The 19,334-nt window shown below is 48.6% G+C and overlaps 1 long non-coding RNA gene across 1 annotated transcript in view; it reads left to right on the top strand.

Annotated features, from left to right (window-relative positions):
* LOC142436129 (uncharacterized) overlaps positions 1-19,334 on the top strand; it is a 135,797-nt gene that overhangs the window by 25,044 nt on the left and 91,419 nt on the right. The gene's annotated exons all lie outside the window — the stretch shown is intronic.

Raw genomic sequence — 19,334 nt, 5'->3', positions numbered from 1 at the left:
AACTGACCTGGTACAAGATCTATTTACATATATCAAAAGATCCTGGGTAATAACATCTCATGTTTGTGCAGCATGCCACATTTGTCAAAGGGCTTTCTCATTTACTGTCTTACTTGGTCCTCAAACTAAGAGGCCTTTGGGCAGCTATTGCTGTTTAATTTTGGGCGTGGTAACAGCTTTGGGTATAGTACTGGGCTTGGAATCAGGCTGTGCAACCCACAGCAGGTCACTTAGCTGCTCTGGATTGGCTTTCTTCCTCTACGAAGGTCAGCGCTTGGACTAGACCATTTTCCCAGTGGCAGCTCTGCTGACATTTTGGCCAACATCCTTCTTGTGGGGCTGTGTTGTTCCCTGCACCAGGATGCTAAGCGAGCATCCCTGGTCTCAGCCCACTAGATGGCAGTGGGACTCCCTTCTTCAGAATGTCTCCAGGCATGGCCAAATGTCCCCAGCAGAGCATGCTGCTGGGCTGGCGCACGGCAGGATGATGCACTCAATGAGTTGGATTTTAAGTTTTCAGGTACTTTACATGTCTGCACAGGGAGACTACATCAACAATTACCCAGCAGTCAATGGGTCATCACTGACCCTCTCTATAATTCCAACTGAGATCATGAAGCACCGACTGAGTTTCTGAGCTTAGCACCCTGCATGGCACAAGTTGTTTAGCACTCAGCTACAAACTAAAAGGTTGGCAGTTCAAACCTATCCAGAGGCCTCTTAAACAAAATCCTGGTGGTCTGCTTCAGAAGAGTTGGAGCCATGAACACCCCATGAAGTGAAGAGATATAAACATGAATGTGGATGTGACTCTAGGTATAGCTAGAACCATGGAATCAACTACATCATGGAATCAACTTCAACTCCTGGCCTCCTTGTGTGTCCAAGAAGAACTGTGCTCCCCAGGGTCTTGAAAGGCTGCTTGGTCTGAAGTAGATTTGCAGGCCCTTCTTTCTACGTGCTGCTGGGTGGCCTCAACCTTCCAAGCATGCTATTAAAAGCCAATCCGTCACCTGTGTGCATCACTGAAGACACACGGACACAGGGAGCAATGCCCTGGCTGGGGCACTGGAACAGCGCTGGCATGCAGTGAGTGCTGCCCAGTTAGCGAACAGGTCTTCCCTTGGTACTTTCTCAGGTCTGTGTGAAGCTTTCTAAGCATCCAGAGTTCTCGGCCTGATTCTGCTGCCAACTTGCAGTGTGACTTCGAGCTAGTCTCTTGCCCTCTCTGGGCTTGATAACAAAAGCAGGGCAGGCCAGCCACAAATATCGTGTGGCTAGCAGGGGAAAGCAGTTGAGGACACAATTGCAGATGGAGTTCATCCTTTGGACTCATCGCCCCTCCTCCCTAACACCCCCCCCCCCACTACACACACACACCTTTTCAACTGCACCAGATGGGTTTTAACTTTCCGGCACCAGAAAAGCAGACCTTGAGTTTTTTCCTTTATGGAATGTAGGCCACCCCTGCTTATGTGTCACATTCAGTCCTCGTTCTTCTCCCTACTCTTGTCCCTCCTCCAGTCTTCAACAAGTGACTGCAGGGCGGTTTCCCAGCAGGGCTGTGCTCAAAGATTCATAATGCTGGGTTTTCCTTTAGTTCTCCACAGTCTGGGGCTTGGAACAATCCAGGCATTACCTTATCAACTGCTCATTTTAGGGGGGAAGGACGGGGGCACTGGAAACACCACATGGGGCCCAATCCTTCTCTGCACGCATGTGAGGGGTTTCCAGGAGCTCGAATTTCAACTTAAGTGATTTATTTTTTGTTGTTTAATCGCGTGCCTGTCATCTGCTGGACATTTCTTCTACAGTGTTTTGTTGTTGTTAACCCCATTTCTAAGATCAGAGATAGAAGGGTCAGGCACAATAGGCAGTTAAATTGACTCAATCTGGGCTGTGAACCTGCTTCTGTCTGGTTCCTCATAGCCCTCAGTCATTTTAATGGAGGTGTTGTGAAGGGTGTGGGTTCAGCAGCCACACACTGCCTCATCTCGCCTCCTCGTTGATAGGCTGTGTACCCTTAGGTGAGTTGTTTAATCTCCTACCAAGCTTGTGAGAGCACTACTTTTATTAGCTTCAATTTACCGAGGCTGTGAGAGGTCAGGGGAGCGAAGGCTTACAGATTGCCTGGCATATAATATGCTAATGATAGTCAAGATATATAACTAAGCATGTCTCTGTTCTTGGTTCTGTCAGTACCTGGTGTGTCCACAAAGGAGAAACCTGGTTTCCTGCTATTTTGAGCATCTAGTGTGAATGGCAGGAGATAAGTCACATGCTAATGAACCCTTGTGGTGTATTGGTTAAGCACCCTGGGGCCCGGCTATCAAAAGATATAGTGTCCAGGGTCTTAAAGACTGGAAGATAAACAAGGGGCCATCTAGCTAAGAAACAACAAAGCCCACATGGAAAAAGCACACCAGCCTACCCCAACATGATCGCTGAAGACAAAGCGGGTGCATAAGCAAATGTGGGCATGTTTTCTTGATGTGCACTCACCCTTTACATAAAACTCTCTCTTATACATACGCGTTTCTGTGGATTTGTTTCGCTAAGGCACCCAGACTAACATAAGCAGCATGGAACGCATTTAAGAAGCCTAGACAAGGGCAGGGCAGGATATTTGGAGGGACTGGATCCAGAATTAGAGAGGAAGGGGTGCTGGAGGTGAAACGGGCTGCTAGCTCCCTGTCCCAAGGAGGACAATGAGACTGCTGGCTCCCATGAAGATTTACAGTCTTGAAAACTCCATATAGGGTCACTGTGGTTGGAATCCACTGGACGGCAGTGGCCTTTTGGGATTGAAGGTGGAAGCCACCAACGGCTTCCTGCCATTGAGCCAAGGAGCCTCCGGAGAGTGTGGGAACTTCTGGAATACAGCGAACAACCTCTGCACATCTGCTTTTCGTGCTGCCCAAGTCATGCATTGACATTTTTCCAAAAGTGAACCATCACAGCTGCTCTCTCAGGAAGCTGGGGGCTGAGCCCGCTGGTTCCACTCCGTCAGCATTTCTGGTCCGGGTACCTGCCCTCTGCCCCGGCACAGGCAATGGGCTTTTGGAAGCAGTGCTCCCTGGGTAGTGGGTGTGATTTGGCTCCTCTGGCCTAACATGATGAATGCTGAGAGGGGGTGGATACTAGGGGGTTAAGCTCCCTGACCTTTCCCTAGCCCAGGGGAAAACTTACTATTTAAAGTAAGTTTTAGACAGAATCTTTAGAAAGATAAATTGTTTACTTAATGTACACAATTACTCCCCAACACATCTGTTTTGTGTCTGCTCAACTCAACCTCATAGGCTATGGATGACCTTGAGCAAGTTTTTAAAGTCACAATGGGTTTCTACCAGGATTGAGAGTTCAGCTCTCTCAACTCTCCAACTGGTTATTAGCACCATAGTCTCATTTCTATTTATGGATTTACTTTGTTTGAGGGAAAAAAGACTCCCAATTCAACTATATTTTATTAGGAACTCCTTTGCTATGTTTTACACAAGAAAAAGGCACAAACCGCTGTTCTGGATGAAGGAGAGCATCCGCATGAGGCCCCAATGGTGTCGGAAGGACCCACAGCCACAGTTACTTAAATAAAATGACACCCATTCTGTCCTGCTGACTCTGACTCATAGTGACTCTGTGTAGGGATCCTGAAGTTGCTACCTTTACAGGAAGCAATAACCTCATCTTTCTCCTGTGGAATGACTAGTGGCTTTGAACCAGCGACCTTGCTGTTAATAGTCCAACACTATCCAGCATCACCACCTGAGCTCCTGAAAGCTTAAATGAGACATGGAAAACAAACACCTTTGTCACAAAACTGTCCCTGAAGACGGATCAATTCATGGAGTTGCGGGAGGGCCTGTGAGAGCATGAGCGGGACCTTCATTGGGATGTGCACACGACCGTATATCGCTGAGTCTGGCCCGGGGAGTGGACGCAAGCACACTGCCTGATGGACAAGCTTTCTACTGCCAGTCAGCAGTAGGAAGGAACTCAATGGTGGCTGAATGTGTGGCCCCTCAAAATGGATTTAGGGTCTCCACATAGACTCTCACTGTGAGCCACAGCCTATTGCTCAAAATTTAAGCTCAAATATGACTTAAATGCCTAACATTCTGTTTCCTTAAACTAGAGTACTGCCAGGATCAACTAGAGGCCTGGATGACCTATTAGGTCTGAACAACGATCTCAAATCACTTCACATGATCCATTCCACCAGTCATGTCACCAGTCGCGCCTCCTCACTTACCCATTCCAGAGACTGTGCCTGTATAACCTATCGACTAACACATTCCCACATGTCGTGATTATGAAACCAACCATCATGCTGGAATAAGGACCAATCACGATGTAAGGGGCAGGGTCAGTGGGAAAGCAAGATAGGGGCTGAGGGGAGCCAAGAGGGTCCCATCACTCAATCCCTAAACCTGATCTAATGTCACTAGACTGGGGTCTTCCTCACATCTCAAGGGCACCCGATTCATGATTGAAGTGAATTGTGTTTATTCAATCTTTGTTCTGCTTGCCGTCCTGCTATGCTGCCTCCTCTTCTTGCTTTATGTTGTGGTGACAAATGGCTTGAGAGGGATTTGACATAGGGAGAAAGCCCACCCACATCAACTGTCACCAGAAGCAGACACTAAGTTCATTTCTCTCACCTCACAGAACTATGCACATCAGACACTGGTAGAGCTGCCCGGAAGGGGAACCCTTAGTGCAGTGGTTCTCACCCTGTGGGTTGCGACCCCTTTGGGAGTCATATGACCCTTTCACAGGGCTCGTCCAATTCATAACTGTAGCAAAATTACAGTGATGAAGTAGCAAGAAAATCATTTAATGGTCAGGGGGTCACCACAACAAGAGGACCTATATTAGGAAGGTTGAGAACCACTGCCTGAGTGTGCTTAGGACTTTGCTGCCCTCAGGGTCACCAGACATTCCTGAAGGCAGAGTCACTGCAGGAAGCCCTTCTGGGAAATGCCCTGAAGCCAGGTCTCAACCAACTCCATCCACCCTCACCCTCCTAGATCCTAATCATAGGCCGCTTGGAAATGCTCTCTGCCACTTCAAAGACTGTAAGTCCATGGGAGCAGAAAGCCTCCTCTTTCTCCCTTGGAGTGGTGGCTGGTGAGTTCAAACTGCTCACCTTCTGGCTAACAAAACCCACAGACCAGCTCCCCCTGAGCTCAGTTTGGTTTGCCGCACAGCACACATTGTTGGGAACCTTCTGAAGTAGCTGTGCCATGTGCAGGTTGGGGGATTTCGCACAAGATGCAGAATTCCACCCTCTTTTGGCAAAAATAATTTTTGCAATAGCCTTGTATTCTCTTCTGGATCTGAGTAGCAGCTACTCTCATGCAGTCCTAGCACATACATGCATGCACAGTCCTCCCAACTCCCTAAGGTCTTATGCCGAGTCTGCTCCATGCTTTCCTGTGTCCTATGTGGCGCTGTAGGCACCCAAGGCATGGGCTCTGCAGCCTGGGTTCAAATCTCTCCTTTCCACTTCCTCACTGTGTGGTCATAGGCTCATGACTTTATCATCCTGTGCCACTGATTTTTCATCTGTAAAATGAGGCAAGAATAGAGTCCACACATAGGCTTGTTAAGTGAAATAATTGAATTATTATATACAAAAAGCTTAGAACATTGCTCGGCATCTTGCAAATACTGTTAGGTAGCTTAGCATAGGGACTGGGTCATCCATTACATATGCTCAGGTTCAAACTTCCGGCCAGGAAGGGGTGGTACACCTAGGTGGGTGTTACATCTGGATTGGCCCATCTGGGCCAGGTGAATTCAATCCAGCCAATGGGGTTGACCAGGACCATCAACCATGCCTCCCTATGGAGGAATTGAAAAGGCAGGATCTTGACCTCTCCGATGTCTCCCTTCACCCACTTTTCTGTTGTCCGTCCCCCAGGGAGGAGGTCACATGTAGATACTTGTAATCGGTTCCCTCTTTCCAATCCACCCTCCCGCTACCCTCCCAATATCACCACTCACAAATTATCAAGGTTTCTTGAGGGATGGGGGAGCGGGGAGGAAGGGGTAAAAATGAGGACTTGATTGATGCCAAGGGCTTATGTGGAGGCAAATGTTTTGAGAATAATGAGGGCAGTGAGTGTACAATGTGCTTTACACAATTGATGTATGTATGGATTGTGATAAGAATTGTATGAGCCCCTAATAAAACGATTTCAAAAAAAAAGAAAAGAAAGAAAAGGCAGGATCCTGGAGCCCACGTAGTGACTTTCTCTCCAGCAGCTTCTAGGCAAGCTGTGCAGGGGTGAGGGGCCCTGAGGTGCCTGTGTAAACCTGAAACTTCTTCTCTCAAAAAACTCACTTGGATCACAATCCAGGCTGCGGAGTGAATTCTTTCTCTCGCGAAGCCAAGGACTGAGGTATATTTCTCCCACGAGAGATCTAACAATAGTATCTCTTATTATATCATTAGGAGCCCTGGTGGTGTAGTGGACTATGCATTAACCTGCTAATCGCAAGGTCAAGGGTTTGAACTGACTAGCCCGTCCGTGGGAGAAATATGAGGTTGTCTATTTCTGTAAGGCAATGGTTCTCAACCTTCTGAATGCCGCCACCCTTTAATACAGTTCATGTTGTGGTCACCTGCAACCATAAAATTATTTTCATTGCTACTTTATAACTGTAATTTTGCTATCGTTATGAATTGGATGACCCCTGTTAAAGGGTTATTTGATCCCCAAAGGGGTCGCGACCCACAGGTTGCGACCCCTGCTGTAAGGATTTAAAGTCTCAAAACCCCAAAGGGGCAGATCTTTGTCCTATTGGGAGTCAATAAAATGGTAGTTAGGTTTTTTTCTGCATCAGTATCAGATTCTGGTGGCAATCTCAGTCATCCTGCATTGTGGTCTGGTTTGAACTCCGGAAATGACTGCCCTGGTTTGAGGTGAGGGCCACGGTGCTTCAGTGGTAGACCTCTCATCGACTTTCACCGGGAAGACCCGGGTTTGATTTGCAGCCAATGTGCCCCAGACTGTCAGTGAAGGTTTGTGTGTTGCTATGACACTGAGCAGGCTTCAGTGGTGTTTCCAGACTGAAACAGAATAATGAAGAAAGACCTGATCATCCCCATCCACACATTGACCTATGGCCCACCACTGTTGGCTTCCTCTCCCAGTCCTGGTGGTAGCACAGATAGGCACAGTTTGCTCCACTGCCCATGAGGTGCCCATGAGAGGCTGACGCGACAACCACAGTCAAGATCAACAGTTTAAACTCCATTCTGGGTCTATGGAAACAAGAACAACCTTCTGAATTGAGGTTGCATTGCTATTTGGGACTGGGAGGATGCCTTTGTGATATGGATTGCACTCTGGATCCCAAGGGGGACTTTTAAACACAGCCACATAGCAGCTCCGGAAATTGCCATAGTGAGAAGGCAGGTTTAAAAAAATTAAAAAAAAGCTTTTACTGGCTTGCTCAAAGGAGGCTGCGGGTAGATTGGGGGGTGGAAAACTCCTCTGGAAATGGAAAATTTTTTATCCTTACATATGCATCATTTCTTCTGGTCCTGAAAGAAAACACAAAGCAGAGGAGAGGAGGAAACGGAGACTGGCAGTCATCTTGTTGGTATTCCCACAGCACCCCCTCCTTAAGCGCTTGCTGCCATCTCATCCAACTCCACTCAGTGTATTTTCACCCGGCAGTGATGCAGAAATGTCTGCGTACTCCAGTTTTATTGTAGTCTGGCAGCGTTTATGGCTTTGACGTTCAACTGAGCATGGCAGGACGTCTAGAAGCAATTATAACCAGCACCTGCTCTGTCTGTGCGATGGGCAGGCAGTGACGGATTCCCAGCCTCCGGAACACTAGTGTTCCCTCCCAGCTCAGGATAATGACGGTGACACTCGGCCCCCTTGTTGTCTGGGGAGCTCAAGGAGCTCTCCTCTGAAACCTCAACTTATGGGCATTTCTTTGAGTGAAGACATCAAATTAGTGACTGGAAAGGAAGGCGTAGGAGATGATTATTGGCCACAAGACAAGCCTTAATCGCCTCCAGAGAGCATGTCTCCTAAGTGCCAAGTGTGGAGAGGGAGGAAACAATTGATCACAAATGGAATAGACTCTGAGTCTCGCCACACAATGTGTGTGTGTGGTCACTGAGGCGGCAACATTATGACTGGGGATGGATACGGTTTGTGCAGCCGTGATTGCCATCCAGAATGTGGCATGCTATTGTGAAAAATGATTTTTTATTCTGAGCAAATCTCTGCTTCCACTTGCTTTAATGCTTCGCCGGAGAGCAGGGGACTCTGGGAGGGGTGGGGGGCGCACAGGGCTGGGCTGACCTCAGGAACTCATGTGTAAAGGGCTTTTTCTCACTTGGAAGCAGGCTGTTCTTTCTGGTAAAGCTTGTTTGTGAACCTTGCCACATCTGCGTCCGAAGAGGGAACTGAAGGTGACAAATGCCATGAGGAGCCCCGGGCACATCTTGTTTCATTTGAATCCCAGTTTTACCTTTCTGGGTTCTGAAGCATCAGATGGGTGCCAAACGCTTCCACGGACAACTAAAGCTGAACAAGGTGGAGGCAGATGAAGAGCAACGGGAGGTTGGTGTTTGGGAGACTGAATACTTGGGCTTCCTAGGCCAGTCCAGTTGGTGGTTAGAGCCCTATTTCAGATTCCACTGTAATCTCCTAGTGTCCAAGGACCAAGTGGCTCCTAAGTCCAGAATTTCTGTTGCATGTGTCACCAAGGAGGAGTTGGGCTAAAATGCATTGAAGAATAAAGCAGGAGCTTGGCTTATGAATCCACTCTCTGATTCTGAAATTTCAAAGGCTCCGTGCACAGACATTTCAACACTGAAAGCACAGCAGGGAAAACCAAAGACTTGGGCTTCCTCCTTGTCCCTCTTTTCGGGCTTTTACGGTTTTCCAAGGCGCCTCCCTGAGCCGAGTGTTGTATAGGTCAGGTTTAAAGATGTCCTAGTTCCGAGGGACTTGCTGTTCTGCTTTCTTTTTCAGGGAGACCTGGTTTCTTGTCTTGTGGCCAAACACAGAGCACAGATGTCTGTGGGCCTCCTCCCTTTCCCCTGACCTTTGCTCTCTTCTCTGGATACACTACTGACCTGTTCTCCCTTACAAGATCTGAACTGCTCACAAACTTCGATGAATTCTCATCCTAGCAAGAAGCATCTGAGCATCTTATTAGAGCCTGTATGAGTTCTGTTCTGGATGCTTATTTGTGCAACTTCAGGGTCTGGCATGGAAACATTCCATGTCCACAGACCCGCACAAATAATATAAACTCCAACAGTAGTTTAAGGTTTAAGGTGGTAACAGGGAACGCTGGGGCCTGTGGCTCCTGGTGAACCTCACAGGCTGTCTAAAGGGGCTACTTCCATCTCAATGTAACCATACAGGAATGTAGACCTGTTAGGTAGCAAGACAAGGGGTTGTTCCTCTCCATGCTTAGGGGGCCCCCTACAGGAGGTTGGAAGCCAATGCAGGCTAAAGGGCATGCACCAATTCAAGGCCAAGCCAGGAGAGCTTAATTGACGCCTCACAGCTGAAAGCCCTTAAAAGGCTGGAACCTTCCCTTCAGCTGCTTCTCTGCCTTCCGCTCAGCAGGGCTGGGTGTGCAGTGTCATGAGGGTGCCCGTGTTCAGTTTACTGTAACGCCGGAACCTTCTTCTCTCCTGTATATAAACCCACTCGGATCACCAACCAGGCTTTGGTGTGAATTTCTTTCTAGTGTGTAGCCAAGGACCGAGACATTTCCCACCCGAGAAACCTACAGACCCAGACTTACAATAAACCCATATGTGTGTGTGTGTGTGTGTGTATGTGTGTGTGTGATACACACACACACACACACATATATGGCAAGAGGTGAACAGGTCTAGCCAGCAATGGTGAAGAGGGCCCTGGGATTGAGATTGAGAACGATTCTGAAGTAGAATCCATAACCCTTAGAAATGTATTGGCCTGCTATACCAATCCAATTACCCTCAACCTTCTTCAAAGAATTGGAAAAACTGACCACCAACTTCATATGGAGAGGGAAGAAACCCAGAATTAGCAGAGAACTCCTCAAGAAGAAGGACACAATTGGAGGACTCGCCCTACCTGATTTCAATGCCTACTACACAGCTACAGTGGTCAAAACAGCATGGTACTGGCACAATGATAGACACTCAGACCAGTGGAAAAGAATAGAAAGCCCAGGAGTAAAATCATCAGCATATAGACAACTGATCTTCGACAAGGGTTCCAAAAATGTCAAGTGGGAAGCAGATGCCCTCTTTAATAAGTGGTGCTGGAAACAATGGATATCCACATGTAGAAAGTTGAAATAAGACGTCTACCTCACCCCATGCACAAGAATACACTCAAGGTGGATCACAGATCTAGAAGTCAAACCCCAAACCATCAGGACCATTAAGGAGGGAATTGGGACTAATCTCAGAGTACTGGCCCAGGGAGCACATAGGCTCACTGCAACAGGGAAGGGGACACACACAGGTGAATTGGAAATCGACAAATGGGATCTAATAAGAATAAAATGCATGTGCACCTCGAAAGACTTTGCCAAGAGGGTGACAAGGCAACCCACAGACTGGGAGAAGATTTTTAGTAATGACACATCAGACAAAGGGCTCATTACTAAAATCTACAACACCATCGTGACCTGCAAAAAGAGGAAAACAGTTAACCCCCTAAGGAAGTGGGCAAAAGAAATGAGAAGAACTTTCACTAGAGAGGAGATCAATATGGCCAATAAACATATGAGAAAGTGCTCGAAGTCCCTTGCCATAAGAGAAATGCAAATCAAAACAACCATGAGATACCACCTAACACCCCTGAGGCTAGCCCAGATCAGTAAATCAGAGAGCAACAAGTGTTGGAGGGGCTGTGGTGAAGTAGGAACCCTCCTCCACTGCTGGTGGTCGTGTACATTTGTACAGCCACTGTGGAAAGCAATCTGGCGATACCTAAAGAAAATGGAAATTGATCTACCTCATGACCCAGCCATCCCTCTACTGGGCATATACCCGGTTGAAGCAGCAAATAAAACACGACCAGTCATATGCGCTCTAATGTTTATTGCGGCACAATTCACAATGGCAAAGACTTTGAAACAGCCTAAGTTTCCATCGACAGACGAGTGGATTAGCAAACTTTGGCACATACACACAATGGAGTATTATGCAGCACTGAAAAGCACCGATGAGCACATGAAACACGTTATTTCATGGGAAGAGCTGGAAGGAATTATGTTAAGCGAGGTAAGCCAGACCCAAAGGGACAGGTACAACATGAGTCCCCTGAGGTAAGTACAATCAGCATGACAGAAATAGAAGAATAAACATCCATCCCACAATAAACGGCAGGAAGCATAGATAGTTGGAGGGAGGACAGGCCACACCTAGGGAGGTACATAAGAGCCCAGCATAAAGAAGGGGTAGTGGGGTAGGGAGAGGGAGAACCGGGAGGGGGAGAATCCGAATGGATGGTATGGGGGGGGCAGGGTACTAACCCACCCGGGGGAGAGTATCGGTTATGTCCCCACAGATTTGGAACATGCATACGGACCCCAACACGACACACCAAACAAGGAGGACAACGCAAAGTACAGAGGTCTACACAAAGAGGCTGGACGACAAGCCGGCCCAAACCAGAATTAGGCCGACCCCCACACTCGAAGGGAATACCACAGAAAACAAAAATAGATCGTCTGGAGTGGGAAAGGAACTGACCCACCACACCACATCCAGAAGGAAGCTGAAACAAAAGAAGGAGAAAGGACATAGTGGAGTACACCTGGGTCCACCAAGCCCAAAGTCGATAGACCAGCTAGAAGAGCCCATCATACAGAGAGGACCATTCAGCTGACCACACTACGAGATATGACATCCTGCACCAACACATGGCCCTACACGGGACAGCACCTGAGACACAATGGGGGATGGGCAACTGAGCTGACCCCGCCACACTGAGGCAAACACTGGGGACATGCAATGGAGCAGCGGAGGAAGCAGAGCAAAGGGAGCCCGAGGGAGTAGAAAGGATGGTCTTCTGGGCCAGGACGTGGCGCCTCACAAGCTACACCTAGAAAACACTCCTAAAGGCCAATGAAAGGACCTTGAACTACTAGCAATTTTTTCTTTTAATATTTGCTATCTTTTTGTTTAGTCTTTTTAAACTTGTTTTGTTTTTTTACCCAGTAAATTTTGTATGTTAGTGGCTTTTCTGCTTATCAGCGTGTCGATGTTGCTTCTGTCAAAGCCATGTTCTTATGGGCCACTTGGGCGCAGTCAAAGTCATATCCATTTGTATGCACGTATTACTATGTCAGCAGGTCCACCTAGACAAGATAGGCTGGACAAATAATGAGAGAAGAAAACAACAGGACCAACGGTCCTGGAGGGACATGAGAGCGTGGGAGGTAGGGGAAGGGAGGAGGTGTCGCCCAACACAGGGACAAGGGAACAGCGAATGGTTCAAAACCAGAGGAGGGAGGGGAGGGGAGGACTGGAAGGGAGTGACCAAGAGCAAGGTAACTGAGAGGAACTACTGAATCCAGAATGAAGGCTAAACATGGTAATGGGTCGGGAGGAAAGCGAAAGGAAATAGAGGAAAGGAGTAGGAGGCAAAGTGCATACAGAGAAGCCTAAATACAGACATGTACATATGTAAACATATTTATGATTATGGGGGCAATAGATTTATATGCATATATTTATAGGTTCAGTAGTAGGGTAGCAGATGGACATTGGGCCTCCTCATGCATAATCCCCCAATACAATAGCACCTCGCCCTGCTAAGCAGCCATTGCAGGATACCCATCTTCCCGACATGATCACTGAAGACAGCCGTGTGTGTAAGCAAATGTGGTGAAGAAAGCTGATGGTGCCCGGCTTATCAAAAAAAGATATAGCGTCTGGGGTCTTAAAGGCTTGAAGGCAAATAAGCGGCCATCTAGCTCAGAAGCAACAAAGCCCACAGAGAAGAAGCACACGGCCTAAGCGAATACAAGGTGTTGAATGGACCATGTAGCAGATACAAAGGAACAAAAACAATCATTGTGTGATCACCTCTCTCACATAATGGCTGAAGACGAAAGTGTGCATAAGCAAGTGTGGTGAAGAAGGCGGATGGTGCCCGGCTACTGAGAGATGTAGCGTCTGGGGACTTAAAGGCTTGAACGCAAACAAGCGGCCATCTAGCCCAGAAGCAACCGAGCCCACACGGAAGCAGCACACCAACATAGGTGATCATGAAGGACAGAGGAGACCAGGTCTCCAACATCAAAGGTGGGGTGGTGGTGAGAATCACATCACCGTGAAAGAGGGGGAGTGCATGATGGGGACCCAACGCCCACCTGTAGACAGCTGGACCCCCTTCCAGAGGGGTAGTGAGGAGGAGATGGGCCACTCAGGGTTCAGTGTAGCAACAATGAAACTCAAAACCTTCCTCTAGTTCCTGAACGCTTCCTCCCCTCCCAATCATCATGACCCCAATCCTACCTTGCCTTGCGGACCTGGTTATACCAGAGGATGTACAGCGGTGCAGTGGGGATCTGGAGGCACAGGGAATCTAGGACAGACGAACCCCTCAACACCAGCTGTGGGAGTGGCGACACCAGGAGGGAAGGGCATGTAGAAAGGGAGAACCGATCTCAGAGATCTATGTGTAACCTCCTCTCTGGGAGATTGGCAAGGGGGAGGCGGGTGAGGGGAGACGCCGGGGAGTGTAAGATAAGATGTAATAATTATTTATAAATTATCAAGGGACCAGGGGTGGGATCGGGGAGGGAGGGGGATGGGGGGAAAAAAAGGGAAACCGAGCTGATTCCAGGAACCCAAGTGGAAGGTGAATTATGAGAGTGATGAGTGCAACGAATGTATAAGGGTGCTTTGCTCAATTGATGTATGTACAGATTGTGATAAGAGCCTTATGAGCCCCAATAAAACGATTAAAATAAATAAATAAATAATGAAAGAAAAAAAAAAGAAATGTATTGGCCTTAGGGGAGGGGCAAAGAGGGCTGGATTGAGAAAGTCTGTGGCATCCAGTTCTGACTTGACTTTTGGATCCAGAATCTTTCAGGAGTCATGGCCTTGCCCTCCAGCCAGAACTTCCAATAACCGTCTTCTCAGAGCCTTGTTAAATTCTCATAATACGTTACACCTGCCATCCTGTGAGCAGCTACCAAACCCAGGCACTTTTTTCTTTCTTTTTTTTTTTTTAACAGGAACAATAAAGTTTATTGAACCGTAGCTTAGTACAGGCGCTGGGGTTTCCCCACGGTGCTCTTAATGTACAAAGCACGGATATTCTGCCAATTCTTCTTCAGCAGCGAAACCAAAAAGTTGACAGCCAAGTGGATGTTGTACACGAGTTCATCATCTGTCATCTTCACATGGCCAACTGCCACTGCCAGACACAGCACCTTCTTCATCTGGAACTTGAAGGTGGACTTCACCTCGTCGACCTTGGCCACCATGTTCTCATTGTGGGTCAGCAGGGAAGGGAATTTCCCGGCCTTGTTCAGGCCCGGGCCCAGAATTCGAGGAATCTGCTTGATCAGGGTCTCTGAGGCCAAAAAGGCATCATACTTCTTGGCCAGCTTTTTGACCAACTTCTTATTCTTGTTGAGCTTCTTGAGCGCCTCGATGTCCATGTGAGGGATCTCCACGGCCTTTGCTTGTCGCAGTGCTGCTGGTCCCCAAGGACACACACTGAGAACTTGGGGCGCGGGGTGGACTTAAGCCTGACGGTGCCATAGAAGCGTTTGTCCTTCTGAGGGTCGTAGTTCTTCAGGCTGATCTGCAGCTCCACCGTCTCCAAAAACTTCCGGCGCTTGCGCTGGTTCCTGTGCAGGACTTCCCGCACCGCCTCGTAGAGGGTGTCGCGAGAGACTTTGGTACTCATGGTTCCTAGCGCTGCGGCAACCGGAAAAGAGACCCAGGCACCTTTTTCAAAGACAAGCTCGCTCTCTCTACCCTTAAGAGCAGGTAGTTTTTGGATGATGGATATGAGATACCACAGAAGGCAAATCTGTAATCTTCCATGATGCCCAAAACATGCTGTCACAACCAGGACCCATGACAATCCCTCAGTTTCCTAAATTGCTTCACTGTTGCTTTTTAATTAATATATGACATTAACTTGTCATATATTGATAACAGGGAGGACCCTGAACTAGATGAATAAATTAAAGCTCTCCTCATCCTGTGCTTTTATATGAATGTGTTAATTATTTTTGTCATTAGGGAGAATGATGGAGGGATGGAGCAATACCAAACGGAGTTTGACAAAGTGTTGTGTTTGCTGCGGGAAACATGGTGCGTGTCACATACAATCTGTCACCCAGTGAGTCTGCAATTAACACCAAGGGACCAAGGTAGGATTCCCGGTAATAAATAGCCTTCCTCCCAGATGCTAGTGGAGACCCAGCAGGACCCACTGTTGTGTTGTAGCAGTTGTACACGGGACCTTATGGGAGACAGAGCTGGTGTTTGAAATGAGTTTTGTTTGTCCCCAGTTGGCTCAGATTTGTTTTTTAGATAGCATAATCACTAACATTTAAACACAGGGTGATGTCACGTAACAATCTGCAACTTCTGAGAAATGGAGAGGCCCGACTTTGCTGGTTGACAGTGCACCTCTGGAAGACAAGGGGGACCACAGAGGGACTGGGGGGGGGGGCAGGCAGATGTGGTGATCGGAGTTTGGAATCCTTGTTTTCCACGTAGAGGTGGCAAGGAGTTCAAGGGTTCAGAAATTGAGGAGGGAAGTTCCAGAAGACAAGTCTGTGTGGTCCATAATAAACCAATATAGGGGTTGAGATTTCAATCCGTTGGCTATTTATTTTGTGCCTGGTAGCCAACCAGCCCAGAATTCCTGACCTCGCCGACCGTGTGAAACAAGGACCATTCCAGAATTACATAGAAGCAAGCATGGAAGCAAGGGCATCCACCACCCCGAATGCGTAGGGGTCAGGAACCAAGTGCTTTCTGTAGAACAGCCCCAGAAGGCAGACCTTTGGCTGGAAAACCTGTTAGGGAGCTAGCATAGGGACTGGCAGGCCCATTACACAAGCTCAGAGGTCTGAGCTACCGGCTCATGAAGTAGAGGCTCACTGCATGCTCAGAAGTTCAGGTTTCCAGCCAGCAGGGGGAGCTACGCCTGGGTGGGCGCTGTACCTGCATTGGCTCACCTAGGCCAGGTGAATTCAATTCAACAACACAGCCAATGAGGTCGAACTACGTCATCGACCACGCCTCCCTAACCGCTCATAAAACTCAAGAGGATCCCAAACCAGGCCTCGGCGTGAGCTGTTTCTGGCGTGGAGCCGAGGACCGAGGCACACCTGCCCCAGGTGAGGTCCAACAGAAGCGGTGATGTTCGAACAGAAGCGGTGCTGTGTGACTGGAAGCTATGAGGTAAGCCGGCCCCAGGAGTGGGCCTTCCCATGCTGGTCTCACGGGTTGTGGGCCCCTCTGGGCTCCTTTCACCTCACCACCCTTGGGAGAATTGTTGGGTTGAGTTCACCTGGCCTAGGTGAGCCAATCCAAGTGGCGCCCCACCCAATACAGTGGAGGTCCCTGGGGACGCTTGTAGCGTATTGCCGCAGCCCCAGCCTTTTGTGTCGGTCTTTGCGCCATTTCTTGCTGGTGTCAGTCTTTGCGCCGTTTCCTGCTGGTGTCGGTCTTTGCGCCGTTTCTTGCTGGTGTCGGTCTTTGCGCCGTTTCTTGCTGGTGTTGGTCTTTGCGCCGTTTCTTGCTGGTGTCGGTCTTTGCGCCGTTTCTTGCTGGTGTCGGTCTTTGCGCCGTTTCTTGCTGGTGTCTGTCTTTGCGCCATTTCTTGCTGGTGTCGGTCTTTGCGCCGTTTCTTGCTGGTGTCGGTCTTTGCGCCGTTTCTTGCTGGTGTGCGGGACTTGATGTGCCTCTCTGTGCCTGCCTTCCCGGGCTGCATTTGGGTGGGGGCTGGGACGCTGCTGCCTGGAGGCTGGGAGGATTTTGACTCCCAAAGCCTTCTCGAGGCTCAGTGTAAAAGTTTATTTGGACTCGAAAACAGAATCAAAGACCCAATTAATTAAGTTTTAGAAGCAGGCTTTATTGCGAACTTGTGGCGGGTTCAGCAACTCAGGGTATTGAGCTATTGAAGCCACGCCAGGGAAAAAATCCTGGCGGCGTTTTTATGCCCACTGCTGGCAGGCACAGCTGGAGAGAATCATAGCTTGGGGGGGGGTGGTGGATCTGCGCACACAGGTGCTTCCGAAGGGAGAAGGTCGTTAATCTTACCTACATATGTCAGGGACGCGTGGAGTGACCATATCTTCAGAAAACCTTCTGGCTTTGGGAGGAGCTGGTTCCAGGAATTTGGGGTTGAGCAGAGGAGGGGAGGTCAGTTAGGGGTCAGTCTTGAGAGCTAAAATGGAGTCTGTTGTGCCAAGACAGGACGTTTTAGACTGACCCTATAGGGAAAAGGGACAACATTAGTCCATTTCTGTAACTGCTTCCTGTGGGTAGTGGGTGAAGAGCAAGGGGAGGGGCTTTTCCAGGCAGAGTACTGGGAGTTGCGGCCTGGCACAGGGTGGAGAGGTTGTTGTTGCTGGTGGACTGCTATACGGGTGATTTCGCGGAGTCAACTTTGCAGGAGCTGAATGAGACAAGGAGCAATTAAGAGCAAAATTACTACTAAAATTATGGGTTCTAGTATGGGGGCTAGGAAGGAGTACAGAGAAGAGTTCCACCAGGAAGAGGATCCGTCTGTTCTGAATCTGTTGTTTTGCAGCTCACGGTTTAGCTTGTTGAGGGTCTGGACTCTAGTTTCCACAATTCCCAGCTTATTGATGTAATAACGGCATTCCTCCTGGAGGAATTAGCAGGTTCCTCCTTTTTCAGCAGTGATGAGGTCTAAAGTGCAGCGGCTCTGCAAGGCAACTTGGGCAACAGAGGTTGTTTGTTTCTGCAGGGAGGCTAGAGATTTGGCAGAGGCATCGACTGCCAGCTGGAAGCGTGTGGATAACTTGTCTGCTGTGGTGATAGAGGGTCTAAGGGTCCCGCCGCTGAGTCCTACTGCACCTGCTGCTGAGGCTAAGGAGATTCTCACTGCTATCGGAAGAAAAACTGCTCTTTTAGTTTGGCGACTGTATACCTGGATGTATTTGTCCTGGACCTCAGCCGGAGTGTATGTAGTGAGCTGCGGAACCAGAGTGACGGGCAGGCACAAAAGGGTAAGGTAGAACTGATGTTTAAATGCTTAGTGTATAGTTGCACCAAAAGAAAATTTTTTTCTGGCGCTGTTAGTGGTTTGGAGGGGATTTGGGTGACATTACATGTCTGTGTCGATGGATTGGAGTAGCAAAAGGGCACTTGAGTGTTTTCTGGTTGGATGTACAGAGGAATATTGGGGATGGTTATGGGTTTTGTGGTCTTTACGTTGGATGAAAATGACAGGGCAGGACCTGGTACTGCTACCAGAGGAGGGCGTTCTAGGGCTGCACGCATGCAGCAGGTGGAGAGGTTGGCTAGTCCAGCAAAGTGGCGATGGCCAGTCCCTGCTGCAGCAGGGTAAGCTGGGAGAAGGGAGACTCAGAAGGTTTAGAAATTTGCTTAGTGAGTTGAAGGTCTTGGATCTGAATATTACAGTGGATGGTGGATTGGACCTGGAGTAGCGACCTCCATACATAGAGTTTGGCGTCTGGAAATTTCTCTCGGCGAGTGGCGCACCACGCTCCTGGAACCAGAGGTGTCCAGCGGCTATCCCAGGGGTCTGGGATTGTGAGAGTGTATTTAGATTTATGGTAGTAGAATCATCCCTGGGGACAAAGGGAAAGGTAAAGTATCTGGCAGGAAGACCAAGGACACCCTACATTTTTCTGTATTCACCTTTTGCACATTGGGTAGTTGCCTTCTGGTCATACAGGTAGCAAATAATGGGATCAGCTTTTCCTTGATGCCGCTTAAAGTCAGGGAAATTTAAGTATATGGGTGTTCTGCACCCTGTGGGTGGGCAGTCAGCGGTGGCCAGCAAATAATCATAACGCTTAGTGCGGGCGTAATTGGTATAGTTTTCAGTCAAGTAAAATCGCTAGCAAAAGGGGAAATTATATTAGGTTTAGCTGGCTGGCTTGGTGAGGCGAGTGAGGCGGAGAGACATAGGACCAGTAGACTGAGCCAGACCACTGGGAGCCATGGTCAGAGTTCACTGCTGCCTTGACTCGGGACAAATGTACCCAGGAATCTATTCCAAGACCCTTGACTGCCAAGGGAGTAGTGAGCACTACGGTGTAAGGGCCTTCCCACCGGGGTGCTAAGGGTCTGGGTGCTAGGGATTTAA

This window comes from Tenrec ecaudatus, unplaced genomic scaffold (genome assembly GCF_050624435.1).
Source record: "Tenrec ecaudatus isolate mTenEca1 unplaced genomic scaffold, mTenEca1.hap1 Scaffold_159, whole genome shotgun sequence".
Lineage (NCBI taxonomy): Eukaryota > Metazoa > Chordata > Mammalia > Afrosoricida > Tenrecidae > Tenrec > Tenrec ecaudatus.
Note: the sequence above shows the minus strand (reverse complement) of the source record. Positions and strands in the feature narration are given on the sequence as shown.